This window comes from Mytilus galloprovincialis, chromosome 10 (assembly GCF_965363235.1).
Source record: "Mytilus galloprovincialis chromosome 10, xbMytGall1.hap1.1, whole genome shotgun sequence".
Lineage (NCBI taxonomy): Eukaryota > Metazoa > Mollusca > Bivalvia > Mytilida > Mytilidae > Mytilus > Mytilus galloprovincialis.
In genome coordinates this window covers 54,534,351-54,560,664 of record NC_134847.1, presented here as the reverse complement: position 1 = coordinate 54,560,664, position 26,314 = coordinate 54,534,351, and the positions used below count along the sequence as shown (strand labels likewise).

The 26,314-nt window shown below is 30.6% G+C and overlaps 2 long non-coding RNA genes across 2 annotated transcripts; both read left to right on the top strand.

The window, feature by feature from the left end:
• Positions 1-8,931: 8,931 nt before the first annotated feature.
• Positions 8,932-10,129, top strand: LOC143049237 (uncharacterized). Its single transcript, XR_012970140.1, has 2 exons — positions 8,932-9,216; positions 9,937-10,129. It is a non-coding gene; the product is annotated as an uncharacterized LOC143049237 (long non-coding RNA).
• An 11,421-nt stretch (positions 10,130-21,550) lies between these two features.
• LOC143049236 (uncharacterized) lies at positions 21,551-23,380 on the top strand. The gene is made up of 2 exons (XR_012970139.1): positions 21,551-21,747; positions 23,068-23,380. It is a non-coding gene; the product is annotated as an uncharacterized LOC143049236 (long non-coding RNA).
• The last annotated feature ends 2,934 nt before the right edge of the window (positions 23,381-26,314 follow it).

Genomic DNA, 26,314 nt, shown 5'->3' with positions numbered 1-26,314 from the left:
TGTAACTTAAAACTGAAAATAGTTTTTTTCGCTAACTATTGAACAAGATGTTTTCTCGATTCTCTGAAGAAGTCTCATTTTTATAATTAAAAGTCTTATGTAAAAATTGAATGCTTCTTCTTGTAAATTCATTGTGCTGAGAAAGTATTGACCAAAGTACTTTTTGTATAAATGTGCGCACAACCCTATAAAGTTACAAAAAGAAGCATTCAATACTTACATGACTTATAAGTACATTTTTGGTGTGATAATGAAAATACCATTCCTATCAAGAGTTTCTGTTATTTACCTGTGCCCTTTATTGTGGAAGCTCATGTCATCAGAAATGTTATATTTCTTTTTTAAGTGAAGGTTAATTGCAGAAAGACGCGAGATTGCTGTAAGCCAATCTATATAATGGACTATAATGAAACTTACATGTAATGTACATGTAAATATATGAAAATAAAACATCTTACCAAACCCAACAATGTTAGATCTGTTAATTTGCAAAAGCAAATGTTTTGATCTTCCTTGGCCGGGATTTGAACTCATGTTACTGAGAAATCGTGGCACCAAATCGCTTTGTACTATGCCCGACGCACTAGACCACTCGACCACCGTAGGCACTACAAAAATAAAGCTTTCGGAAGCTGAGTTTACCTTTACTTGTTTGTTTTATCTAGTGGCGTAACACAGTAAATGATATATAAGGCATGAAGATGGAATTTTACAGATCAGCTGAATTATCTAAGGATATTACAAATTATTTATAATAGTGTATACTAATAAACAGCGACTTCTACCGATCATCGATATAAGTTCCATCCTGATTAAGCAAAAGAATATGAATATGAATAGAAATTAACTCAACATATATCGGGTTTGACATTTTATATTTATGCAAGGCGCGCGTTTCGTCTTTAAAAGACTCATCAGTGACGCTCGAATAAAACAAAATGTCAAAAAGGCCAAATAAAGTACGAAGTTGAAGAGCATTGAGGACCAAAAATTCTTAAAACCATTTGTTCAAAAATATGTTTTTTTAGGTACAGTTGCCCTAACCTATTGTTCCAAATCTCAAAAGTGTTCTTCCCCTTTTCTATGTCTATTGTCCTATCTATATACATTAAAATATAAGTTACAATCCGGAAACATTTTTCCCAAATGTTTTGATTTTTCTCATCTTTGACATATTGACAAGAAGCGTACTATACAAAATACTTTACAAAAAAAGTTCATATTAAAATTCTTAACCACATTTTTGTAGTTTTTTAAATAATTTCATGTCTGATATGATGATACCAAGTAAAATCTTTTTATTGAATCATCTCTTTAAACTTGCTTGACATTATTCTCGTAGACAACTGCACTCACAATAACTATATCAGGTTCAAACCAGGACTTATCATTATTTTAATGGTTTTCTGTTCTTTGATCTATACAAAAGAAAGTATTTAAACGCCTATGCCTAGTTGCAAAAATGCTAATTCAGCATCTTGTGATGGTCAAAACCACTTTTGTTTTAATTAGAAAATCTCTTATAGCTGCACTTGTTTATTCTATTTACATTTGTAAGATCCTACATATTAGGAGAATGCAATCGTAACATGATTTTGAACGAGGTATGTTTTTGACCAAGTTTGGTCAGCTGGTGTCAGGGGAAAAGTCTTTGAAGAAGAGTGACTCCAAGCGTTTTCACATGCTTGCATGTAACTTCAGTTCATGTGAACTAACAGCTGAACTTCACAACAACAAATGTTATAAATTAATAATAAAACTGAGGAAACACGAAACGCACATAATGCAATTTTTATTTGGAACAATTAACCGCCCTCTTATTTATATATTAGTCAAAAACAGGAAGTTCACAATACACCTTTAGCTATAAACCAAAGCTAATTAATATCGATATAGATGATGCAAACAGCAATGCTACCTACACTAATAAGAAGATAATATCGTACTATTGACTGCTTGATGCCACTGAAAGCAATTTAAAATATTTTTTGTGTTGTTTTAGATCTTTTTTAATCAAGTTTTTTTTAAATTGCAATGGTGTAGTCTATCTCTCTTCAAAAGTGTATTTTCATTATCATTTTGTTTTTTTTCCTTACTTCTTATATTTTGAAAGCAGAAAATTTTTGAGTATCTATAACAAAAAATCAATTTCAAACTGGTACATTGAGAACAGTAAGGTAAAAGGACAGGGCAGTATAGGTTTCATAATAGTTTAACGTAGATTAAAGATTTAAACATTTATAAATTTAGTTGCATTTGGCGTTCGTGCGCATTTATGTTATTTGTGTCATAGAAATTATGATCCAAATGTCCGAGTATTATTAAATATTTGCAGAAAAAAACCATAAACTTATTTTAAATCAAATAATTGAGAATTTGTATTTGTATTATGAAAAAATTCTTTTAAAAAACATGTTTGTTTCCTCTCTACCATCCGGGTCAACAATAAGACCCCAGGTCAAAAAATTAATTTCCAGAAAAATTCAAAATTATTTTCATTCCTGAAAAATAATTCGTTTCCATTTTTGAAAAGTGCTAGAGCAAAAGCAAAAGGATTGATAATCTAAATAAATACACTCAAATTGAGAACAAACAACTAATCGATTGGACAAGTCAAACAATTCATGTGACCAGGCTATGACATCCAGTTAACAAAAATCATTAACCTGCCTTCCTGGAGTAGACCCAGGGAAGGGGAAGCAGCTTTTCTTTTAAATGTGGCCTTACTGTTCATGGACTGCATGAAATAAAACTATATTTCGTCTGAAAAGATAAGTGTGCAAAGACGTGTTGTCGAACTGGTTATTCTAGAATAAAACAGGAATTCTCTTTTAAAAACATGAAGCCCAGCCATACCCATTGCAAATAACATTGTGAATTGTTATATTAACGGCTTAATTTTTTTGTTATTCGTCAAGCGTCTTTTATGTTTTTTTTATTTTATGTTAGACTATGCTAGTGTGACCAAACAAACTACAAAAGAAATTGATTTTTAAAAAAATGGTAAAGTTTATTTATATATTGCTGAAAAAAAGACTGAAATCGCAATACTGAAATATAGAAAAACAACTCAAAATAATATTAGGTGAATTATTGTTAAATGGAAACAACCATTCTATGACGTTTCACTAATCTAGATTGCTAGCCGTAGGAGGAGTTGATCACACAAAATATTATCCTATTAATATATTTTAAAGTTGTTAAAATATGACTAGTTTAACAATCGATAAAATGAAGAATATGGTTCAAACAATTTCATAATTGCAGAAGCAATTACACTTCAATATAAGTGCAATTTACCTGTAAAGCTTAATGAATTCTCGTTAAAAAACAAAGAAGATGATAACAGAGACATTAGTTCTTTTTTCCCTACCCATCCAACTGACGGTTTGGTACAAATATTTCTTTAGCAAAATAAAATTTCTCTTTCTCTAGAAATTACTTTGGTCTTTTTCACGAACGGCTGCGATGGATGAATAAGTATGCTGCCACGTCTAGTCCATTGCGGGTTAATGGGGAAGGTGTCATACCAACAAATCATAGTACGTCGAAAAAATATGAGAAAATAATGTTGCTATAGAATATTTTGGAAACGTGAGGTTACACGGTTACTTAATCTTGTACACATGGTCAACTCCCAGTGATTGTTATTTTCTTACATGCAATGAAATGATATGTGAAATTTTGTCTATAGTACTTAACAGGATAACACGTTATTAACGCCAAGTATTTCTTTATTTGAAAAATGCAAATTTAACAAAGACCATATAATACACCTTTCAACAAATAACATTGATTCAAAATACATCTAGTGAGATATTAATACCATAATAGTATGAAATTGATAAGTTTAAACTATTTCTAGAAACTGTTTTTAACAAACAAGCTAGATATTACTTATCGATAAATAAGAATTTTCATAAATACTTGTTTATTATTCACGATTTAAAATGAAATATTATGATTTAGTTTAGGTGAATTGTTATGTAATATTGATGACCAGAGAGTAACCCTGGATATCTTGTAAAAAATAAGGTGACCCTTCAATAGAATGTGTGATTTGTGAAGTAAGTGGTTAAAAGCATGCAATATATTGTTAAATAAAAAAAAAAGATTTATTTGGTGTTGTTCTCCCATTGATTCATTTTATTTTTCCTCATTACTTATGAAATAAACTCTTAATTTAAATGAAATGTATATTCAGGAAGTAACAATATCGATTAATTTAACAGTGATTTATTCAGACTGAGACTACTGATTATAAGAATACTCAAACATCAAATATTTAGAAAATTCCTTGTAGCACGCATTTCCCTCGAAGAGAACCACCAGAACTGCCTATTGTTTTCTTTTTAGAAAAACACCACAACACAAACGGCTTTCCATTGTGGCAATCATCAACAAGAGTAAAAAAGGTGTGAATGTAATTAATCAACTGAACACTAAATGCAATTCAAATTTTATAAAAGCATCTAATGAAATAATACCACAAAAATTACTACAATCAATGGTGAAGCAATGACACTAGAAACTTGATTTAAAGTTATTGTTAAATAGAAGAGGGGAATATGTCAAAGAGACAACAACCCGAGCAAAGAGTAATAACACAGCCGAAGGCAACCAATGGGTATTCAACACATCTTATAAATCCCGCCCCCAGAGACGGCTTGCCCAGTAAAACATCGTTGTTTATTTTCATTAATTTTATTTTAAGATGAATGAGCTCACCTTTTTTCTTTGCATACATTAATATAAAATAGTTCCATCCTATAACCAACATATTTAAAATAAATGTCAATTTACATAATAAACAAAATCAATTATTCTGAATACGCAAATTATTTTGACTTCGTCACATCTATTTTTATACAATAGTGCTTTACAATATCGGTAATAGTATTTAAAAAAAAAGACTTTTTTTATTTACATATTAATGTCATAGTGTTAATATTAACATAATTTTTTTCAGTAATTAAGTTTAAAAACCATGTTGACTGCTGTATCCCTTTTTGACTTTTTTATCTATTGTGTCTGTTTGCTTTGTTCACACATTGTTGTTAATTGGGTCGTGAAGTTTTGTCATCATCATCAAAATCAAAAATAGATGAACAACCTTTAGTCCAGAAGAAGTTTTTGCTTTCAATTAGTTTGATAACCTGCAATTTCTAAAATATAGGCAGGGTATGTTGTTTTTGTCCACATGTTAGTTGTTTATATACTTCGTTCTTTATGTGAGTCCATCTATATCAAACTGATCTTTATTGTTTGTTATTATGTTGTCCAGGTTATGGTCAGGATTGAGAGCTGATTAAAATTGAGAATGGAAATGGGGAATGTGTCAAAGAGACAACAACCCGACCAAATAAAAAACAACAGCAGAGGGTCACCAACAGGTCCTCAATGTAGCGAGAAATTCCCGCACCCGGAGGCGTCCTTCAGCTGGCCCCTAAACAAATATATACTAGTCCAGTGATAATGAACGCCATACTAATTTCCAAATTGTACACAAGAAACTAAAATTAAAATAATACAAGACTAACAAAGGCCAGAGGCTCCTGACTTGGGACAGGCGCAAAAATGCGGCGGGGTTAAACATGTTTGTGAGATCTCAACCCTCCCCCTATACCTCTAACCAATGTAGAAAAGTAAACGCATAACAATACGCACATTTAAATTCAGTTCAAGAGAAGTCCGAGTCTGATGTCAGAAGATGTAACCAAAGAAAAGAAACAAAATGACAATAATACATAAATAACAACAGACTACTAGCAGCTATAAACTATTAACATGTTTACTACCTCCACCTTCTTTATGTTCTTGCCCTCAGTGAATGTCTTTTTATTGTCTTATCTTAAATTGATTTGTTGTAGTTTTTCCAATTCTAATTGTTTAACATTGCGTCTTGTCGGGGGCTTTCTTTGGCTGACCGGCTGATCATACCAATATTTTTGCCAATTAACAAACGATTATACGACATTTTTAGCCCTGTATCTCACTAATGTATCTCAATAGAGTTGTGAATAAAATGAAAATTTTCTGTTCTTTCTCACTGACTTCGCGGTGTGGCTTTGGTTGATTTTTTTTTTATAAGTATGAGATGTTTTTGTAAGTTAAGTCCTCATGCAGAACAAACTTTCAACCAAAACTTTTAATTTATAAGTATTCAAAATTTAGCAGATAGGGTCAGATTAAAAAAGAGACACATCAATCGACCAAATAATAAGCGGCCATTGTGCGGCCTTTAGTAATGAGAACCCTTATACCATATGGTAAGCTATAAATGAGATAGTGTGACACAATTTGTAATAATTCTAAAAATATAAAAAAAAACAGTTTGAAATAAATAGTCAAACTCAGAAACCAAATAAGTTTGGGTGATATATTATTGTGAAACTACTGGTGGTATCGGTAAAACCTACATACTAAAATTCTTGCTGAATGAAAATTAAAAAAAATACCTAATTATTGTAATATTTTGATAATTTTTAGAACGGTATCATTAAAAATTATTAGCATGTATCTGGGCCATAACAAATTAAAAGTATTTTAGATAAGTAAAATTTTAAGAAAAATAAATAATTAAAAGTAATTTTACTGTTACATAATTTAAAGTCAAATTATAGTTTACCTATAACACAATACATTTTTTATAAAATTTCTATGTTTGGTGAATCATAAATCACTATTTACGGCAACGTACTTCTATAAATTTATATCTATATATACATATGAATATATCTGTACTTTTACAACCTTACATAACCATGTTTGTTATTTTCGTATAATGAATACGATTGTGGTTTCAAATGAACCTAAGAAGCATGTGGGCTATCAAAAAAGTTGTTTACACCTCCCAGTTGTTTAAGTACGCATCAGTTTGATAAATAAAGGGTCATTATGTGTAAAGTTTTGACGAAAAGAAGGTCATTAAACCGATTAACATATCTTTTCTGACCACAATAATATTGATATGTGTTTACATTGTACGACCAAACGAGTAAAAACAGTTATTTATAGGACAAGTATGCTGTGGGTTCATTGTCTACCTATGTCCTTATTTTTGTCAGTGATATTTGCACATCTATGCTTATGGTTTGTTTATTGGTTTCGTCTATATTGTAAGTGAGCAATGAAAAAAGTTAAATCACAAAAATACTGAATTCCGAGGAAAATTCAAAACGGAAAGTCCCTAATCAAATGGCAAAATCAAATGATAAAACAAATCATACGAATGGACAACAAATGCCATATTCCTGACTTGGTTCAGGCATTTTCAAATGTAGAAGTTATTGAAAAAATGTTGGTCGTTTGTACCGACATTTTACTTATACTTTTCTAAATCAATTTTGTTCCGTACAAAGCTAAGTCATACACCTCTGTTCATAAACTAAGAGAAATCTGGAAAAATCTATTGCTAGATAAATTGTACATTCTAAGATGGACGTGAAATGAGACATATTACAGCCATAATTAATATAATAGTGCATCAATTTTTTGTATCGTGCATTTTTTTAAATGAACTAGAATTATACCACTTTGACTATTCAAAAACATTTATAGATTTCATTCGTTTTTTTTTTGTGTTTTTTTTTTAGTTATTGATATACATGTACTGAATATTATTTATAAAAATACATTTATATTCCTGATCTGTACAGTATCGCCTATACTAAGGGTCTTCGGTGCTGGAGTTGTCTACGTTGTCAAACTACTGTATCAAAACGCTGTTAACACTAAACTTACGCGGCAGATGCGGTCGACTTCAGTTCTTAGTATCTAGAATTGTCAGTTCTTTTAACGAAGTGTCAGTATTTCCCCGGAGCTGACCGTCATGAAGTAGCAGCAACCCATAATACGCCCAGAGAGAGAGAGAGAGGGAAACAGATAATTATATATGTTTAAACGAATTCCATCTCAAGAGGTTAAGAAGAAAATAAAACAATTCCATTATTCTTTGAAATAATGTCAGGCATCAATATGTTTTACAGGAAAACATGTAAAGAAAATTTTGTAATGGTGAACAATTGAACTTTCATAACTTCATAACATAATGAGATGAAATAATAAATTATTGTTCAAATATCGTTTGCCCATATAGTTAATTCAGTTTTGCGAAAGAGTCCTGGGGAGCATCTCCGTTTTTTTTTTATTCTTTTGATTTCTCTCTCAATCTTTAGTTTTTTTGTATAGCGTTTGGTTTGTTTGTTTCTCTTGTTCGTTCAAAAAATGTTTTTCTTATTTTTTTTACTCGACATATGGTTTTGAATGCCTCTTTTTATCATTTTTGTTTTTTTTTATTGACTAATCTGCATTATTGTCATTGAATTATGTTTTGTATGGCTTAACAAGTATTCTCATATCACATAACGAAAACGTTACTAACAAAATATTCTCCTATAGATTAAGTACTTCAAAACACATGGTTTTCATCAAAATATGATTTCTTTAGGATGATTTCTCCAAAAATTCTTTATTATTGTGGTTCTTTCTTTCTTTTTTTTTTTTTTTTTTTTTGCTTGATGCATAATGCGAGTTTTAAACTTTGGATTTCAATCATAATAACACTTTTGTTATAAAAAAAGAAGGAAAAATGAAATAAAGTTTTTATGGTTAAAAGTTTTTTTTTCAATGTTTTCAAATGTATCATACTATTTAAGGTCTACAAAATAAATTATTCCTAAGAATACAAAATCGTTCACAAGTTTCAAGTAAATACGATTTTTTTCCTACCGCATTTTTGAAATCGTATTAAATACGTATTTATGGGATGGATGTAACATTCTTATGTTTCAAAAAGGACATCGTATCGTTAAAAATAGATGAACCATTACAAACCATTTCAAGGTCACATTATATTTTTTTCTTTATAAATAAGGTTTTATAAGTCACACAAACACTTCTTTGCCTCTACGTAAAATATGTATTTGACCTATCAAGAATAAGAATTTTAAGTGGGATGTGCCATATAACTTGTCTTGTTTGTGATGCTTTTCCTGTTTTATAATAATGATTCTATGATAATAATGGTGTTTGTTTATTTCTGTTATGTATTCTTTATATTTATATCACTATTTCAAAAATCTGTTGGACGAATCCAGTGCGACAATGGAGAAACTATTTCAATGTCTATGTTTAAGGACTGTCATATTGAATTACATAGTATCTTAGAACTTATATGTAATTTATTTTCGCCAAATATGGATTTAAATATTGCTGGTGAGTAGACATTTATCTATTAAAGACTTTACTCGATACTGCAATGGAATATTCGAAGATAATTATAAATATTGCTTTTATTTCTTTATAAATATATGAATTCTATCATTTTTCGTCCTTTAAATTAGTTATAATTGTTCGACTTTCATAGGTTATTAATCAATCATAAATAAAATCATTCTTCTATATTTACAATAATTTAAAATGATTTATTCAATTAATTGATGTGATACTGTTTCCCAGAATAATTATGAAAAAACGTGGCTTCCATTTATAAATATCTGAATTTGATACTTTTTACGCGTTAGTCTTTATATAAGATATAAACAAATCATATATTACTTTAAATCTTAATCATTGCATTTAAAAAAAAGTGATATGGAACGAGATAATAGTTCAAAGATATAATAAGTCAGACACAAAATACTTAAATAATCTTTAATTATTAAACCTTTTAAATTTAAGTTTTTATCAAAATATTTGAAGATTTTAGAAAAGAAAAACACAGCATAAAGTGTAAACAATAACTAATTTTATATAACTTTCCCTTTTCGTTCACGTATTACCATGTATTTGAAAATCAATTCTTAACTATTATCCGACATTAACTTCAAAACTATACATAATAGTTACATTTAAGGTTAAACTGAGGTACTATGTTTCTTTTATACTAATTATGTATACCAGGAAATGTTAACAATGGAATAATTTTCATTCCAGGTGCTTTGGTTGGAGATAGATTAAATGCCACAGAAAGACTAGTTTGTGGTTGTTGTATGAATGATTGTAGTTTAACTGAACTTAGGAACTATTGTTGGTTGCAAAATACGAAGCTGTGACTTTATTGTGAATTTATATTTTTATATAAACATGTTAAAAATTGTTTGACAATATTTATTTTATCTGTTCACTTTCAAAGAAAAATAAAGTGTACTGGTTTCCAAAATCCATTTATATGTATTTTCTATGTGAATGTATCAACAAGTAAAACAAAAATGAATAAATAAATATTTTTTGTTTTTATCTATATTTATATATTACCATGGAACTTTTTAAATTCATAGTTGTTCAACGTACGCATTGTTGATTTAATGCTATATTCGAATGGTCTTTTTTTCTCGTCCACTGAGTATTTCATATATACTTAATTTATGATTTAGTTTATATACAAATAATTGCATTACTTGTGTTTGATAATAATTCATTCTTCTAGCAAAAGACATTTATTGGCGTTCAAAAATTTCACCATTGATTTCGAAATAAAGTATATCGTTCATGATTACACGTGCTTCACATGACACACTACAACGCATAGGAAAACAAACCAAAAGTTTGAGACACCTCTTTATTTAATGGTATAAAATTCATATGTGATTTTAAGAATTGAATAGGGTTTTCTGTTTGTTGTTTAATAAGATAGTAAAAGCGTTGCTCGTGTGCACATGTGTTGAACGAAGTGCTGCTGTGTCAGTCGAAGCTTTTGAAACCCAAGTAAATTAAATAAGAAAAAGAAACATTCAATTCTAAAATGGAAATATTTATATTATTCTAAAAGATATTAGACCTATATATAATATTCATTGAACGCGTCGGTAGCCGAAATCCGGGTTACAAACTAAAACTGAGGGAAACACATCAACTATTACCAGAAAACAACGTAACATCAGAAACACTAAAGTGCAACAAAAAACCAAACGACAATGTTACACACACAGAAACGAACTATAAGATAACAACTGCTATTTTCCTGACTTGGTACAGGACTTTTATGAAAAATAAAATTGTGGCTAGCCAAACCTGACGCTTTTATGGCAATTTTAAATAAAACACTAAAAGGATAACATTACATGACAGGACTACAGTGCAACAAATGCAAGAGCATTCAGGACAGAGAAATATACAAATAAACAATACAATAATACATTTCGACATGCCAAGAAGATTTTCCCAGTGCAAAACAAAACCAGAAAAACTACAGAGGAACAAAAAACCCACGCCACTGGTCTCTCTGATGAATTGATTTCAAGAGGGTTTTCATCCACACCGATCACATCTTTTATAATCAAATATGCACACTTGTATAACAGTTGCATAAAATTCAATTATGTTGACAATGATGTGTGAACAAATCAAACAGACATAATAGGTACCAATGTAAAACTTGGTGTATAACAGCCAGTCAACATTGTGTTCTAGTCTTAATCGCTTTAAAAACAAACAAATATTTTACAAAGAAACACAAAAAAAAATCATAAAGACACATAAAAACACATAAGCAAAAATTAAAAACAATAATATTAAAATTACCATAACACAATTACACAATGATGGAATGTACAAGTACCGAGCCACGTAAAATACTTCCAGTTTTAAGTTGAAAAGTATTGTGAATTATATCATGTAGATGATTTATCAATATCACAGGGGAATGGGCGGTATACAGACAGAAAAAAATCAAAACTTATAATGAACTTTTTTGACTTAGATTTTTAGTATTTTGACTGAAAATCGTTTTCCCTTTTTCAAAATCATAAAAACGGTATCTCATTTATACTCTTGCCTATAGTATTGCGCATATGTTTGTCCTGTGTAAACAATGCGTTGGACTGTTTGAGTTTTCCATTGTATGCGTATAATATCAGTGATGGGGATTTTTGTACTTTAATTTTTTTTCAAAAAAAATGTATTTGTTGGTCGAACCATTGTTTCAAAAATAAGTTGCAGTTGACAGTTAATAAAAACATAAAGTTTGCATTAAAAGTAACGGATAACCTGTTAAAAAAAAGAAAATAGCATTTTCAATATATTTTATAAAGAAAGAAGGAATAACCCTTAGTGTTGTGTTATCTTTGTTTGAATCTTCAAAATTGATATTGAATATTTGAACTACTATTGTTGCCTCTAAAACAAAAGACCACCATCAAAGTTCGTAATTTTCATTTTTGCTTTAGAATCACAATCTGAATTGTTTTGTCTCTGAAACAATTCAAATTATAAGAATTAACATTGAGAACACTGTATGTACTTGCAAATATTTCTTCATTATTATATTCCTGTACTAAGTCACAGATATTACAGTAATTCTCCATTCTTCGAAGTGTTTGAGCTTTTGATTTTCACATTTGCTTAGAAACTCTCCGATAAAAATTCTCCTCGGAGTCGTTTTTTAAAAAAAAAATTACTTTTAATTACATTCTTATTTAATTGTTCATATTTTAAATTAAAAATAATGTAACAACAATTTGTTTATTGGTAAATAAGAAGTACCGCTACCTTATCCGAGGTTCTTTATCGTTAACTCGTTTCGAACGTTATATACCATGTCAGTAATATAAAATAAGAAGCTCACCATAAAGATTATCCAACATATACTTATTTAGAAAATATAGCAAATGCATAGGTTATGAAAAATATAGAGATGGGATTTTTTAAGTAGTAAAATATAAAGATATATATTTCAAGTATGTGTAGATTTTTTAGCAATCAAATAAAAAAAAAACATGAAGAAAAATAAATTATTGAAAGAAAAAAGAGAAAACAAGTTATTTAGAAGTATGTGAAAGAAATTAAAAGTTTATTGTTTTGGTTTTTTTTTATTTGTTCAGATCAATGAAATAGTATTTTCTCATATAAGAGCCAATATTTCATGTGACAATTATATTTCTACTAATTTATAAAAATATGAACTGTAAAACCAAATAACTAATCTTTAACTTAAAAGATGGCAAAAGCAGTCATACTATTAGTAGAAATATCTACTTTCTTTTAACACCATTTAATTGTTCAATGATATATAAAGCCTTTTTTAAATTCATTTCAATCTCCAAAATATTGAATATTCTATGGGTTTTTTTTTTCTTTGGGAAAAGTCAATTCCTGTTTGATTTTACTGCAGCACATGTGAATTACGGCAAACAAACAAAAATTGCGTTTTTTCTAGAAAACTAAAATATTGTGAAATAAAAGAATATAATTCAAACAATTTTGATAACTAATGAAACGAAAAAAAAAAATAAGCCAAACCCCAAACATATCACCAGAGCTGAGCATAAGAAATATAAATTTCATTCACTTATTTCATCAGTATAAAATATTGAAAAATGAAAATTAAATTAAGACTTTGTTACTTTTACCCGTCCGAAGCAGAGACATGTGTATATGTTCGCCAATATTTATCATAAGCTTGAAATTGCGCTCCTTTTCTGAAAATACTTTTAAAATTCTTAATGATAAATATGAATAAAAGTGAACTTTAGCGAAATTTTCAAACGTTTTTCCTGTAGGAGTACGGACTCGATTTACCTTAATAGTTTTTGAACTTACTATCGAATATTTAAGAATATAATTCTAAACACTGATTACGAACTCATAATACAATCGGGGGTAACCGCACATCTGCAGCGAAAGCCACGCAGTATTAGAGTTGAAAAATAATACTCTTTTATTTGAAGCGTTCGGTGCGCTTTTCAGGATAAACCTTCGTTAAAAAGAAGCTAAATTCGTCTACTCAACCATTTTTTTACCACGTTCTTCATGTTTGTTATAGAAATTCTAAACTTATCAACGACGACAAAAGTAACATAAAAATCATACCGGTGCTTATGCACTAAAAATGACTATGTATATAAACGTTTAACAATTCTTAACATCTAGCAATTATAATTTTAAATTTAAATTAGACAAAATTAAAAAGATCAAATTAAATGTATTTTCTTATTTCTTAAGGAAATGATACTTGTTGTTTACCTTCGTTCGAATTTTACCACAAATATCCAGCGTATTCAGACTGTCCTAACAATGAACCAATAACTAAATCAGAATTATTATCTAAAACAATAACAAACATATTTGTTTATAAAGACACAATTAACACTATGTTTTTTGTGAGTTTAAATTTATTCTGAGACTGTAATTTTTATCAACAACAAAAATGTTTGGTAGGTTGTTTACCTTGTTGTTTATTATGTCGACAAATGTCCTACTGGAATTTATTACATATTCAAATGTTTCATTGAAAGCGGGGTAATTAAACACTGCTTGTTTTATCATTTGTGAGGTCGTGTGTTCTTTCTTCCATATATGCATGAGGACATATACAATTCGATTTACCTTTGAATTGGCAATGAACTTGTCATGTCATATGTTTATGTATATCTTAGATTTTATTTGACCGTAAGACTTACAATACAAAGCCTTTTGATTTATGAACTTGTTGCTTTATTATAAAATATTGTACGGAAGAAACAAAGTTTAAAATGCCAAATAGTACGAGTTGATAGGTTTGGTATCAATGTTCACTAGGACGTTTAGATATATTATATATTGATGTGAGGCATGATACAAAAAAAGAGAGAAAAATGTCTAAAAGTTTGATTACAAATGCATTGACAAGTCCCAATATGTTACATTTGAATCATTTCTGCAACCAATCGGCCTTTACTTCCATCTTGAGGTTTTGTAAGCAAAAACTGATTAAAGTTTCGACAGGGCATATGATTTGCTTAGGTACAAAAACTAACATAAAAGATGGAAAGCTTCGGCAATATAGGTAATGTTCCGAAAAGTTTCAACATATTTTCGGAAAGTCGCAGATTCCAAGACAGATAAACGACAGTTGTTTACTCGTTCCGTTATAGGAATTAAACGCCTTTTTAAAGGAATTTATTGGTGTATAAACTCGACCAATTCACTCCGAATGACTTTTATGATATGTTTGTGAATGACTGGGTCCAGTTTATACACCAATAAATTTCTTTTAAAAAGGGGTTTAATCCTTATCTATACTATTAAACGGAAAGACCTCATTTTGTGTAACGCTTCTATTCGTTCCACAATAAATGAATCATCAAGCCTCTGTGTTCTATAGGTACCATGCATAGTCGCATTTGTCATCTATTCTTATGACTAATCAGTTTGAGTTATTTTGGGAGAAATACAAAAATAAAGGCGTCCGGTTATTGTTCCCGTCATCAGACCAACTTATAAGTCATACAAGACTTCCGGTTTTAAACTTTCACATAACTTTCAAGTAATAGAAACCCAAAATATTGATACAAAATAAGTGATTTTTTAAAAAATACAGCAGAAGAATGAGGCTGACAAGGGGAATTTTGTTTTTGCCTGTTTTTTAATAAACACATAGTGTTTATGTGTGAATGATCTATCAACTGTCGAGGATAATAAAACAGCTCTTTTTCTAAGAACGAATTTTGTTCATTAAACATATAACAATTTTAATGCTTAGCAGATACTATTTTTTTTACTTCCCTTATATGGTCAACTCGATGAAGGAGTTTTGACTTCGATTTGGAAAGGTTGCACACTTGCGCATCAGCACCGATCGTTTCACTAAAGTCAATCCCAGTCGAACGAATCGAAAAAGGTCGAGTACTCGGGGACAGGACAATAATTTTCGCGTTGATAGACTAACAATATAATAACAATGTTACCAGTGATCGCCTTGGAAAGGAAACTTGAAATTGATAGTTAATAGCAGATACACTTTATTTATTTATATATGGTCCGAGTACACAGTTATTTCGTAGTGCATTTCCTTTAGACAATAAATGGAAATAAAAAAAATCCCACCTGCGCTTTCTCCATAATATTTTTACAGTGTGTTGAACTACTTTTGGGACAAATTATATCAAAATTATAGAAAACTTCATCAGCTCTAACTCAAAATATGGACAATTTTATGTGAAGGGGGGCTTGAAATCTTTTCACAGCTTCCGAAATGCTAATTTTTGACCTTTTTCAACTGGACCAAATCACTACTTTACATTATAATTCATGAATCAAATTTTTTTACAGTGTAATTTTATCCCCCTTCTTGCTACTTGAGGCATAAAACATAAATAAATAAATTTGGAAGGGGTATAAAAAAAATTGACAAGTAACACACTGTCCACAGTAGGGACTATATTCGTGGACAACGAAAATCAAGGGACGATAACTGTGTACTCGGACCATATGTATGTTCCACATGGCAAAATTTGGGATAATTTGCTAATTTGCATAGCGACCATTTTGCCTTATCATGACGACAGCCATAACGATAGGATTATATAAGCCCTTTTAATAGAAATGCCAAAATTCAAATACCTATGTCGAATGGACAATTTGTTCGCATATAGGTGAATTGTACAGGTTTTTAGGCTGATGATGTATTGAATGTTAGATTTTACCACGGTAAGAAGATTAGGACGATATCTGTGGTTTTATGGATTTTGTTTGTGTATTTTGGGTTTTTCTTTATTTATTTTTCATTTTGGGAGGGGGCGTAAGTGAATCTAATGAGCTTACTGCATTACGTACACTTTTGTGACAATACCGTGACTTATGCCAGTAGTGTGAAACAGATTATAAAAGACAATAAAATTTGATCTATTGATACTCCAGCGAAATTTACTTTTTTTCTTTGTTAATAAAAGGTAAGTATCGTAAAACTCTCTTTCATCTTGTAACAGTATTAAAACATTTGACTTTTCTACTCTGTATACTAGTATCCCACATTCCAAACTAAAAGACAAATTGAAAGAGTTGGTATTGCTTTGCTTCGTAAAAAAGAATGGCCAACGTAGATACAAGTATCTTGTCTTAGGGAGGGATAAATCCTACTTTGTAAAGGATCACTCTGATTCGAACAAAAATTCTCTGAAACTGATATTATCAAGATGCTTGATTTCTTGATTGACAACATATTTTTAACGTTCGGAGGACGTGTTTTTCAACAGACTGTCGGCATTCCAATGGGAACAAACTGTGCCCCTCTACTTGCCGACTTGTTTCTTTATTATTATGAGGCTGACTTTATGCAGGAACTTCTTAGGAAGAAAGATAAGAAGTTAGCACTATCCTTTAACTCTACTTTTCGCTATATAGATGATGTTCTTTCACTAAATAATTCAAAATTTGGTGACTATGTGGAACGTATCTATCCAATCGAGCTAGAGATAAAGGATACTACAGATACAGTTACGTCGGCCTCATATCTTGACTTACATCTAGAAATTGACAATGAGGGTCGGTTGAAAACAAAGCTTTACGACAAAAGAGATGATTTCACCTTTCCAATTGTGAACTTTCCATTTCTAAGTAGCAACATTCCAGCAGCACCTGCATACGGGGTATATATCTCCCAATTGATACGATATTCCCGTGCTTGCATTTCCTATCATGATTTTCTTGATAGAGGGTTGCTGCTCACAAGTAAGCTATTAAACCAAGAGTTCCAAATGGTGAAGTTGAAATCATCCCTTCGTAAATTTTACGGACGCAATCACGAGTTGGTTGACCGTTATGGAATAACCGTATCACAAATGATATCGGATATGTTCCTTACGTCGTAACTACAATCCCCTTCCCTTTCCTGAATGTGACCTACCGAATTAGACTATTTACCGGATTTGTTATAACATAAGCAACACGACGGGTGCCACATGTGGAGCAGGATCTGCTTACCCTTCCGGAGCACCTGAGATCACCCCTAGTTTTTTGGTGGGGTTCGTGTTGTTTATTCTTTAGTTTTCTATGTTGTGTCGTGTGTGCTGTTGTTTGTTTGTCTTTTTCATTTTTAGCCATGGCGTTGTCAGTTTGTTTTAGATTTATGAGTTTGACTGTCCCTTTGGTATCTTTCGTCCTCTTTTCTACCTCTTTCTGTCTAATACCATTAATACCTTCGTCATTAGTTTATGTCATACATTGTACTGTAGGTTAGGTAAATTGGTATGTTCTTGTTTTCATTATTTTAGAATAAAAAACAGATATGTCCAACTAAGATTACACAGATGGGAAAAACAATACCAGCAGTATTTTGTAAGAAGAAGCTTCTTGGGTCTTTTTTCTTTTGAAAACCTAAATATAGTTTCGTTTTGTTGTTATTGATAAAATGTGACATATATTTATAGGGAAAATAGGTTTGGTTTTGGTTTACTTTTAAAATTGTAAACAACTCTTGAACTTCATAATGATAACATTTTTAAAATTTCAATGATTTTATCGGTTGTTTTTTTTTTGTCATTGATCACTTGTTAAATATGAAAATGTAATTTTTGAACGTATATTATGAGTTTGACTGTTCCTTTGGTATATTTCGTCCCTCTTTTACATCTTTACATAATTTTATTTGGCATAGGACTTATATCTGTCAGTTGCGAATAGCTGTAACCATCACATTTTTTGTTGTCAACATGAATTCATTAGTATGTGTGCATACATTAACCTACAAGACATCAAATCCCATAACAAACAACAATTTAAAGTAAATGTTTAGTTACAAATTTGTGATTAATTTCTATTAAAACATTTTTTCTTATTAATGCGTTTCCTTTTATTTAAATAGCCGAAGGTACCGAGGGGACATTTAAAATTCACAAGTCATGAGAAACGGAAAACGCCATAGAAAAATACAAAAGACAACGAAAAGCAAGTCCTCAAAACACTACTAGTATATAGAAATCTATAGTCTTAGCATAACGATTCTCATCCGGTGCTGCGTAAAAGGTAATGCCCTAGAGAATTGCTCCACATGAAAAATAAACCTACCTTCACAATATGTTTTTAAGAACAGTGCCATAAATTAACTGCAATAACATTAAGTTCAAATAGCACATAGCCAATCATAGACGAAAAGAAAAAAATGACAAAAAGACATTGACAAACAAAGATGGAGAGTTGTCTCATTGGAACTCATATCACATCTCCCCGAGGGTATCACCAGCCCAGTATTCAACACTTCGGTGTTGACATGAATATCAATAATGTGGTCATTCTAATAAATTTCCTGTTACAAAACTTTGAATTTTCGAAAAACTAAGGATTTTTCTAGCTTTTATTTAGTTTATATTCACTTAGAACGGCATCTTAAAATCGCTTGAAGTGTTATTAAAAAATCTGTAAAACAAATTTCACGTAACAGTATAATTGATTAAATTTTCAGATGGCACCTAATCAGATGAAATTATAAGATCAATTTATATGGATGGCTATATATTTAGGCACACATTGTGTGCACGTTATATTTATTGATCCTGTCAAACATCAAACATTGTACGATAATATATTTGTGCCATAAAAAAAACATAAGAATAAAAAAGAAAGGCAACGCCAAGGCCAAAATAAGACAAAAAGACTAACCAAGGAATACAAAAGTGTATACACAAAAATATAAAATGAATCCAACTAAAACATCTATGTTGATGTAGAATTTTCATCAATCGTTTTCTTTCCCAACGGGAATTACCTGTAAAGTTTTTATTAAACCACTCCGACATAATTTACAATTTTCAACCTGTATGTACCAATACTTTGTTTTGATAACGAAATCAGATCGAGTAATTTTTCTGAAAACCTCAAAAAATAAATATGTTTCCCCATTAATATAGCACGAATCTCCACCAAACAATCAAGGACGGACATTTTAGTATAACCATTCAGATTAGTCAAACTGCAGGACATGGAACTACTTCCTTGTTTCCGAGATAGTAAACTGGGTTTTTTTCTCGCTTGTACGTACAATGTTAATAAAAATGAATACTGTGGACAAGATAAGACGTGATTTGGTTTAATGACCTTCTATTTGTCAAATCTAGACATGTGTGACCCTAAAGTTATCAAACATACATCATTATAGCTGTAAACATTTCTCATAACCCACAAAGTGTTCTTAAGTTCATTCGAAACCGCAACTTCATTTTTATACAAAAAAATAGTGCACTTGTTGCGTAATGATATAAAAGTACAGATATATGTAAAGTGATTCAGATATGCATTGGAATATAGTATTACGTTTGACTCCTAAATATAATAAACGTGTTACGAGAAAAATTGTTTATAATTATTATTTGAATGGCAATTAGAATTTAATATCAAATTCTGTCTGTACCATTATTTTAATTTCTTTTCTAAGAAAATGAACCAATTTCCACTCATATTTAATTCAAGTTTTTTTCATAGAAAGTACAACAAGTTTGAAATCTGTTATTACCTGGTACTATGTCTTATAAATGCATTCGAATTAAATTTTGGATTGTCACAAAACTTGTATATTTTGTGGTATTTTTTCGCGTTGCGCACAGCTAGATTTTACAGAAGTTATCGATGTATCGATGAACTTTTTGTAGAGGTATTTAAAAAAGAAAGCAATTGTTTTAAAGTGTAAGCGCACTTGATACTTCTTGACAACCTTCGGAACAAATATATTAAAAGAACACATTAATGATTAATGCTTTGTTCGTGACTCTTTGTAGAGACATTACTGTATGGTTATATTTACATGTTGATACAGAGTTGAATGAAGTAACAAACTACAAAATCCCCCTAATTATACATGCACTCTAACAAACTAGATTTCTTTGAAAAAGATATAATGTTACCAATTAATTTCTTTATAAACAAGACGTTTTGTTGTTATTTTTTACTGTTTGTTGTCAATTATACAACTTTTGGGTTTCAATCATGTTCACTTTACTGTAGTTAAACAAGTAGGACCACAAGTCACAACTAACCAAAAAGTAAAATCACAAAAATACTGAACATAGAGGAAAATCAATTCGGAAAGTCCATAATCACATGGCAAAATCAAATAACAAAACGCTTTAAAAAACGAATGGACAAGAACTGTTATATTCCTGACTTGGTACAGGCATTTTCAAATGTAGAAAATGGTAGATTAAAGCTGGTTTATAGCGCTAGCCCTCTCACTTTGTTGACAGTCTCATCAAATTCCGTTATATTTACATTGATGCGTTAAATAAACAGACACAATAAATAAAATAGTCAAAATATGGGTACATCAGTCATCATCGTATAACAATTTTAAAGGAACAATTTAACAGAACACAAAAAACATCTATCTACAAACACATTCATTGATTTGTGTGTCTGACGTCAGAAAATTTTATACGTCACATAAATTTGTCGTTCAATGTGCATACAAACAATTTTAAATTTACATAGGCAACACTAGCATATGGGGTTGAAAAATCAAAAGTATGTAAGAATAAATACATTTTTTTCTAATTGTTATGGGCTGGTCTTATTTGTATATCTTGGAACGCAAAAATTTATAGATAAGTCTAGATAAATTTGTCATTAAAAGTGCAAATTCTGTTTTAATGCATATAATGAAATCAACATTTTTGAAGACTATTCTAAATATATTGTCAATTCACATTTTATTTTCTCTAAAATTAAACTTTCTTATCTAATATATATGTTTTGTGTATTCCTAGGTAAAATATATCTTTGGCCTATCAAAATTAAGAAAAATAAGTGGGGTGTGTCTATTTCTGTCATACAGTTTATCTTGTTTGTAATCTCATTTGCCTTTTATAATAATGAGTTTCGTGTATTCTTGTTATTATGTGTTTATAATTATTACTTTTTCTCAAAAATCTTTTGGACGAATTCAGTGTGGAAATGGTGAAATCATTTCATTGTCAATGTTTAACGACTGCCATTCGGAAATTCGTAGCATCTTGGAGATGATATGCAGTTTAGCTTCTCCAAAAGCAGAATTAAATATTACTGGTAAGGTTTCATAGACATTATAACTTGAATCGCACCAAAGTTATCAGGCTTATAATTTCGGAACGCGTTTCTGCAACAAGAGACTGGCTAATTGCGCTTCAATGGAAAAGTTTAAATGCCAAGTATAAAGTTGAAAAGGATCGAAAACCGAAAAGTTGTCCCAATTACAGCGAGACTTTTAAGAGTTTAAATTGGAAATAATCCTGATAAATCCCTGATGCTGCAAATGAATTTCAATGAGTGTACCAAGTCGGGTATATGACAGTTGTTATACATTCGTTTGATATGTTTAAGCTTAGGTTTTTGACATTTTGCGTTGGACTTTCTGTTTTGAATTTTCATCGGAGTGTGGTATTTTAGTTATTATACTGTGTCCAAGAAAAAGATTTAAATAATGCTTATATACATTTATAAATGTAACACTTTGCAATCTACATATCTATCGGGGTTTTTTTTTCTTAAAGTTTTCTTGGTTTTTCTTCAAATCATGAAAGGTTTTCTTAATTCATTTATAGATTTCTTTGTTCAATTTAAGTATTCGAAAGAATGATAAACATATGGTGTTTTTATTTTTTATATTTCATTGCATTTACTAAAATGGTATAAGTATTCATACATTATTGCATGAGACAATATTCTAAAGATAGATACAAATTATAAGGTTGTCTGCATATTCTTATTGCAAATCTCATTTATATTGTAGAATATAGTTTATCAAAGGATGAAAGATTGTATATTAAGATTTTATGTGACGTTGGTGATCTTTTAAGTCATTCTTTGGCAGAACCTAGAAATATAATAGATATATGAAGATGTTGTATGAGTGCCAATGAGTCAACTCTCAATCAAAGTCACAATTTATAAAAGTTAACCATTACAGGTCAAATTACGGTCTTCGACACAGAGCCTCGTCTCAAACCGAACAGCAAACTATAAAGGACCCCAAAAATGACTAGTGAAAAAACATTCAAACGGGAAAACCAACGGTATAATCTATATTATAAACAAGGAACGAGAAACACTTAAAAACCACATCAACAAACGACAACTATTGAACATCAGATTCCTAAATTTGCTTAAATGTTTTCAGAAACGTTGTCTACAAATTAAAATAAGAAACCTGAGACCTCTTTGATATAAAGTATTTTTTTATTTCTAATGCTCTTGTGTTTCTATATAATTTAAACAACAATCAGAAACAGATATCATGTACTAATTTTGTCACCTAACATAATATATATTCTATCTGTATGTTGCACTGATAAATTTCCTCTATTAAAAGTTTCCGGACATGTTTGAATTATGTCATTCTCGTTTTAGGTGTTTTACAAGACAAATTAAATGCCACAGAAAGACTTGTTTGTGGCTGTTGTATGAATGATTGTAGTTTAACAGAATTAAGGAATAACTGTTGGTTGCTAAATACTTAACTGTGACTTTGTCATAAAATTTGGGACTTTTTTGTCAAGTATAATATGTCATTAGAATGTCCTTGATATATTTATTTCGGCTGTTAATTTTGTCGATTATGTAGGTTTGTAAAATTATCTATTCAGTTTATGTCAATAAATTTACATGAGTAATGTTAATTTCCGAGGTCAACATTTATATAAATAAAAAATGACATATTTTGTATAGTGTTAAACAGGTACACTATTTCAAAAGTTTTTTTCTGTGTGTTTTGCATTGTCGTTTGCTTTTTGTTGCACTTTTTCTTAATTCGATTTCTGACTTTCGAACAGCAGTATACTACTGTTACCATACAAATACTAATCTAAAGACAGAAAACAACAACTTTAATGATATACGATATAAACATTATACATCAGGCACTCGCTTGATCAATTACCATAAAAGAGGGACGAAAGATACCAATGGGACATTCAAACTCATAAATCTAAAACAAACTGACAACGCCATGGCTAAAAATGAAAAAGACAAACAAACAACAGCACACACGACACAACATAGAAAACTAAAGAATAAACAACACGAACCCCACCAAAAAACTAGGGGTGATCTCAGGTGCTCCGGAAGGGTAAGCAGATCCTGCTCCTCATGAGGCACCCGTCGTGTTGCTTATGTGATAACAAATCCGGTAAATAGTGTAATTCGGTAGGTCACATTCAGGAAAGGGAAGGGGATTGTAGTTACGATGTAAGGAACATATCCGATATCATTTGTGATACGGTTATTCCATAACGGTCAACCAACTCGTGATGGCGTCCGTAAAATTTACGAAGGAATGGAACTCTTGGTTTAATAGCTTCCTTGTGAGCAGCAACCCTCTATCAAGAAAATCATGATAGGAAATGCAAACACGGGAATATCGTATCAATTGGGAGATATATACCCTGTATGCAGGTGCTGCTGGAATGTTGCTACTTAGAAATGGAAAGTTCACAATTGGAAAGCTAAAACCATTTCTTTTGTCGTAAAGTTTTGTTTTCAACCGACCCTCATTGTCAATTTCTAGATGTAGGTCAAGATATGAGGCCGACTTTACTGTATCTGTAGTATCCTTTATCTCTAGCTCGATTGGATAGATGCGTTCCACATAGTCACCAAATTTTGAATTATTTAGTGAAAGAACATCATCTATATAGCGAAAAGTAGAGTTAAAGGATAGTGCTAACTTCTTATCTTTCTTCCTAAGAAGTTCCATAACATAACATGTTCAACATTTGATTGACAATGTAGTGTTGCATAGGAAATATCCGTGTTTTTTAAATAACTGATTGCAATTTATCTGATTGTATTTGTGTATTTTAAATGGTAGAAAATAAGTATTTGTTTTGATAGCAAACCGGAACATGACTTGATATGTTTGGGTCAAGTTTAACGGCAATTGACGTTGTGCACATTCAAAACAAGAACAAATTTACATTCATACAATGTGGGGAAACAGTATGAAGGGCGGGATATTAATATTGCATCTAGAAAATATTGGTTGGTTAAATATGAGCAAATATTTGCCTTGCTCCAGGCCACCTAAGTCACACTAAGAGGGTTTTTGAAAAGGTTCTAAATCGTGATTTGAGTGAAGCAAGCAGTCATACAACCAGCGGATTTGATATAACGTCGCTTGGCTTCTAATAAAATGTCGTATATGACTTTTTTGGCTAAACATACTTTTTGACACAAATGATCTGGGCGGGAGGAAATCTTTGGTATTTACAAAATAGCATACAGTTACACCAATCAAAATGTGTGACATAAGACATATTACAAAATTGCAAATGTCAGTTGTTTGTAAAGTTTGCTTCCAAAATGTTGTATGAAAACTTGAAAATCATTGTAGAATGGCTTTGAGAAAAAAAGTAATTGTACATTTCTTTATTTCTGTGAAAATAATTTAAGTTCTTGAATGATGCAGAAATGTCAAGGTTTTCATTTCACTGCTATTTACAAAAATGTTCAAGTGTACATACGACATTTTGGAAGCTTGCATTTTGCCAAAATTTGCAAAGCCTGTTTGTGAGATATTTTTTTCTTGAAAAATTTGTAATTTACAACATTTTAGAAGCCCAGCGACGATAAATATGATCAGATGTAATATGATTGCTACCTGTAAACCATTGCCGTAGCATTTGGCAATGAAGGTCATCGAACGGCAAGCAAAATTGTCAAATGCTTACCGCAAAGTGACCTGTAAAAGGCCCCTCCATTACAAAGTAACGTGCTAAAAAAAAGAAAACTAAAAGTTTGGTTCGTGTACAAAACAAAATAACGAAAAACAAAAATGAAAAAAATATGATATGATGACTTGTGACAGACACATATAAAAATGTGGCGTAATTATACATTTTTGTAATTGCAAAGGTCTCCTTGAACCCTGGCACAGTGGTGTAACAGCACAAACCAAAAACAAATTGTACAAAATAAACAAAATAAACAAAAACTTAAGGCAACCAGTGAATTACAGGCTCCTTAGTTTAAAATGCACCTACCCTACAGATTGTGGCGGAATTACACATGTGTGCCGAGGCACACAAAAATTCCCACTAACCTAGGACAGAAGTGTAACAGCCCAACGTAACACAAGTTATAAATTAAGACAACAGTAGCATACCGCTGTTCGAAAGCCTTCCATCCATTGATAGAAAACAAATCCGGGTTACAAACTAAAATTGAGGGGAAAATATCACCTTAAGAGGAAAACAACAAAAACAACAGAAACACTGAAGTGCGACAAAAACCAGTTTAAAAGGTCTGCACTCATCATATCGATACAGAGCACAAATGAAAAAAGCAAGCAAAAACATTAGACACAAAACTTTGATATGAGACAGTTACTGAAGCTTATTCAAAGCCAATACAAACAAAAAGAAAGGTATACTGCATAAAATACAAATCACTACAAATCGAATAAATCCAGTGAATTCAGTCCAGGTAAACATTAAACTTGTGTGATCCAAAAATATCAGTATTGAAAGTATAAACAACCGTGTTATAAAGAGCAACGCAAATGTTGTTCTGAATGAACTTATTGGTTACATCAGCAATGCTGTATCGATTAAAATGCTCATTCTGCAAAGTCCAATTTTAGCAAGTGTTTTACTGTCGG